Source organism: Papaver somniferum, chromosome 10 (genome assembly GCF_003573695.1).
Source record: "Papaver somniferum cultivar HN1 chromosome 10, ASM357369v1, whole genome shotgun sequence".
In the NCBI taxonomy this organism is placed as follows: domain Eukaryota; kingdom Viridiplantae; phylum Streptophyta; class Magnoliopsida; order Ranunculales; family Papaveraceae; genus Papaver; species Papaver somniferum.
In genome coordinates this window covers 37,080,050-37,085,082 of record NC_039367.1, presented here as the reverse complement: position 1 = coordinate 37,085,082, position 5,033 = coordinate 37,080,050, and the positions used below count along the sequence as shown (strand labels likewise).

At 33.2% G+C, this 5,033-nt stretch overlaps 1 long non-coding RNA gene across 2 annotated transcripts; it reads left to right on the top strand.

Annotated features, from left to right (window-relative positions):
• The first annotated feature begins 1,692 nt into the window (after positions 1-1,692).
• LOC113317015 lies at positions 1,693-4,578 on the top strand. 2 transcript variants are annotated; one of them, XR_003343178.1, is made up of 6 exons: positions 1,693-1,875; positions 1,980-2,046; positions 2,500-2,721; positions 2,906-3,015; positions 3,107-3,168; positions 4,263-4,578. It is a non-coding gene; the product is annotated as an uncharacterized LOC113317015 (long non-coding RNA). The 2 variants fall into 2 exon arrangements; XR_003343177.1 differs by lacking the exon at positions 2,906-3,015.
• The last annotated feature ends 455 nt before the right edge of the window (positions 4,579-5,033 follow it).

Here is a 5,033-nt window from a genome sequence, read left to right as displayed (position 1 = left end):
ATATCTAGTAAAAATTTCTAGACCCAATTCATTTTCTTGTAGGAGATAAAAATAAAACTCTACAACATCTTAAAAACATTTGTTTATCATCAACTTTTTTCTTTTTAAAAAAAAAATATTAATGAAGAAAAATATTTAACCATGAAATTCGTAGTCCATTAACATCAGTCATAAATTTACTTTAGGTACCAAGTAACCTAATTCCAAGCATCATGCTAAATCGTTAAAGAAAAAATTATACCATTCATATAATTCTATAAAACAAAATAGTTATACTTATCGTGTTTAAGCAATTGTTTTCCCTTGGTATCCATAGCAGAATAATCGTCTTAAAATTGTTTGAACAATTGCTGAATTATGTCTGCACAACAAATAAAAATCAAACACGAAACAATTGTTATGGCTAAGTCGTGGACTAGGTCGCTTTCTTTAAGACTTTTCGCGGCTCTGCCCAATATTATGCAAGCAGTTCTTCAATGTCGCGTCGTCCCCAGGATAAAACAGCCGAGATCAATCTCTTACACAATCACTCTTGCACGGTGAGAGGATGTGAAACTTTTACACTTCATTCTTGCTCGGAAACTCTTTAGAAAAATCAAGGATGATCACACACTTGTTTTTCTTTCTCACAATGATTCATTTTGCTTTTAAATTCAAGAACATATAATAAAAATTCTCCATGAGAAAAAAAAAGGCTTCAACAACACCTCTAATTCTTTTCATTTTCGTTTTTCATTTTCATTTTCATTTTTAAACTAAGAGACATGATAGAAATTCACTCTTAAAAGAAAAAACTCTCTTTTTTCTTCCAACCAAATTCTGATTTTGTACTCAATTTTTTTTTTTTAATGTCATTCAAGGAGAAGTTATTATGGTGTATTAAATACTATTAATAAAGCAAAATATGAAACGGTCAAAATCAATTATAACCAAAATTAATTTTTTATTTAAGAAACTTAAATGCTATTAAAAACTTTCTTTATATTTATTGGAAAATAAATTTATGTTTTAAATATATATTCCCAACATGAGGGAATATCCAAAATGATTTTACTTTTTTGATATAGAGATTGGTGATTCGATCACATTTCAGATAGTTTTGATTACATTTGACTAATTTGAAAGTAGTACTTAAGTGGCTTCATGGTAGACGACATACTATTAATGCAAAAATCATTCCCTTCCATTTTTATAGCCAATAAATAGAGGGATCTGGATCTGGATCATATACAAATGCATAACGTCAATGGGTATGTACGGGTCCATATGTTTTTCATTTCCTTTTTTCTCTTTTCCATCGTGAGTACATAAGGTGGACAAAGAAGGTCGATTGCCTCCACTAAAATGATTTAACATCATATTTAGCGGCACTAAAGTGATTTTTGATTTACGGCAACAATCTTACATATCTCTAATCTACCGGGCTCTTCCCGCGATGAGACTCAATAATATTATTATTGTATATATAATTTGAGTACAAAATTGCTGGTCTTATATCGAAAGTTAGGTCAAAAGCTTGAATTTTAGAGCTTCTGACCCCCAGCCAATAAGAATCAAGGATTTCCGTTATTTTTGGTGTTAGTTTCACGCAACGAAATGGGTGTGATAAAGACCTAATGTATAGAACTGCTTAAAACCTAACTGTCTCCTTCTCTCTTCGGCCTCTCCACCTGATGGAATCGAGGGTTTCCATCTTATTTTTGGTTATTTTGGCTACACGTGCAGTGTGTGTGTGAGTACCTTTCCGGAAAATCTAATTTCACACTCAAAATCTCTCTTACGGCTTTCCCTCTCCCTGTCCTCTTCCAATCTCTCTTTTTCTTCGTTCAGCAGTGTTTTGTGATTTTTCCCATTGTTTTACTGATTTGTTAACAGGTACAAAAACTATTCACCTTCCTATCAGGTACGATTTTTACGAACTTACAGTTCACAGATGGGCTTACTTCTCTTTTTCTTTTCTTTTTTATTTTATTTTGTAGATGGGTATCCAACCAAACCAATCAGAAATTAGGGTTTGATCCTCAATGTGCACCAAAACCATATAATGTAACTCCCTCCTCTCTGTTTTTTTTATTATTTTATCAATCTTCAAAAGTTTGCCAATTAGGGTTTTTTTTTAATGTAGCATTAAGATCTTAAACTGATATGAACATCCCTTGCATATATAAGAATGAGCTTGGCAAGGATGCCATGGTAATTGGATGAAACATTATTTGTACATACATCTCTTAGGCTTGCGCCTTTTCATGTTTCCTCCCCGGCATTTGGTGGCAGTAATTATATCTCTGGTAATACTAAAAGAACATGTTCACCACCCTATACAAAAATGTGTGTTGGATTATAGGTATTTCTGTTTAATATCCATAGAAAAGTTTCATTGTGTAAATCTGGCTTCTGCCAAATTTATTAGTTTCGTATTACCTGTTATTATTGTGCGTGGACGTAGCACAAATGTGTTGTATCAATATATCTATAGTTCTTTGCTATGATTCTATACAGGTTGGATCGTACGGTAGTGTTCGAGGATGTCACAGTCACAAAAGAGACGTATTTAATAAGGAATAGACTACAGACATCTACACGACTATACAATAAGTATACAAATTTAGATGTACCAGCAGGCAGTGATATAATTGCCAGGAGAAGCAACATGGAATACATCACCTCATCTGGCAAATGGTGAAGGAAATAGGATGATGACTGTGTTGGGGGTGACTAATTGTAAGTATGTAGATTCTGTCCTGAGGTTTTCTCTCTTGAATGTCTATATAAGTTTATATCCTGTAGCTGTTAACTTCGTAACTGTAGGGTTGTTAATTTGTCTTGCAGACTTGGTATATGTGATTTTGTTCCGCATCATTCTTCTTTTCTATGCATTGTTTTAAATATTTTACTTCCCATACAGATTGCGAAAAATGAAAGAGGACCACAGTTGTATACTTACCTAAAAAAATAATTGTTTGGTCATAATAGTCCCCTGGATTATGCGTGGGTGAAGAATACTTATGAACAAATGTATAAAAGATTTACTCGAAATCCCAACTCCTGATTTAACCTTTTTTGTTTTTTTTTGGTCGCCTTCAATTTTCTCCTCTTCATACTGCAGGCGGCATTACATGGATATGAAAAATACAGGAGTGCTACGGGAACTTAAAGTGTATTATAAAGGTGATTTATTTTTACATTGTTTCTGTGGAGTGAGATCATTTTTTTTATTATTTTTTTGCCTTGACTGTTTGATGTGTGAGTATCAATGGAGGTTTTCATAAGAATTATTTAGGGGTTTTCAGCTTGGATGATCACCTCTTTTCATCACTTGGTAAAACTTAATGCAACAATTATTTATAAACTTTTGTATTTTGTTAAATAGTAAGCAATCGAGTTTCTTAAGTTATAACTATTGGACTTTTTCAGTAATTGAATCACAATATGTACAATTGTGCATTAAATCCCCTTGATTTGATGTTATTCTTTAGGGTCCGTTAGTACATGAGTAGAGGTGAAGCGCATTTCATACTCTATCTGTTTGCTTTGTTGGGAAAAGGACATAAGTTCTTTAGGAAAGAGCTCAATGTGCACGGGCCATGGAAGTAAATATGCAAACTGTAATCCTTTATTTTTTTCTTCAAGGATGAGAGTTTATGTATTACAAAATTAAATCATTTTCTCAACTTATTTTTAAGTATTTTAGTGTTTGTAAATGCTATAAGTATTACTCCGTATTACTTGATTGATTGTTTTCTTTTTCCGTTTTCTACTTATCCTTTTATTCCTTTTGGAAGCTCTTGTGCACATTTTCTCCAATATATTCCTTTGAGTTATGGTAATGGTACTGCTTCATGTTGTATGGAAATTTGATAGTGCATATGGAAATCCACATCTATTACTCCTTAGGTGTTGCACCAATTTAAAAGTTAAAAATACAGCGGCATATGGAAGACTGATAAGACCAAAACCAAATTGTTCTTAACTTAATGTTCCGAGCGAGTGTACACACCATTTCTTTACCGTACGTGCACGTAGTATGTTATATATAATCCACTACTATAACTGTTGTCATCAAATTTTAAATAGGCGTGTCCAAGCTTAATGTACGGATTTTCATGGATATAAGCTGAGGCAAGCATTCCAGTTATACTGTATCCAACAAAAGCTTGGAATTCGGCTGTAGTTAAGTAGGTAAAGGTTGCGATGTGTTAAAGAGTAGAAGATGTATAACTATTTGTTCTGACATTGGTTTGTTTATTTACTTTTTCTTTCAGGAATCTTGAAGACGATGAGATTATTGTGGGTCCAAAGATGCTTCAGATACATGCTCGATAAACCTCATTTTGGTGAAATTTAGTATAAGGGAAATGATTCGTTAGTATAGAGATGAATTCTTTGTCATTTCTGTTTCGCTAAGTGTAAGCACCTCCAAAACGAGTGTTGATCATGCGTTCTTAATAACCTGCATACCATGAAAGGATACATTCCTAACCGAAATGAGTTAGTGTTTGTGCGTTACTCTTTACTGTTGTTCCAAGCATATCCTATAAGAGCTATAAATACTAAACCGCCACTTCAAGTTACGAGAACACTACCATTTGTCACAAAAAAATTCATTATTTTTATCCATATTTATTTTTGAAACTCCTGTTTTTGATTGTAATCGTTTTTACCGAAGCATCCAGCTTTAACTTGACCCATAACAGGATAACTCTCAACGTTTTTGTAGTAGTAGTATAGTAATCAGCTAGGAAACCAATGATCATGTGATCTTTTCTTCTGAATTCATCAGGGCCAAGTGAATTTTGTGCACATATTGACACTTCAATGTTACCACTTGGAGGCTTCCATTGTTCCTGAATTAATGCAGCGGAAAATCTATATAGAGAGGAGGCACACTGAAACAGGATAAAAGACAAAATAGGCACAACCAAGATATGTACTGCAAAGTGGCACATTAGGTCCTGTACACTGCTGTTTTACATATCATTTTAAATGAGTCACTAGGGTTAGTTTAGAGGTGCATATATTTCTGTGAATAGGGT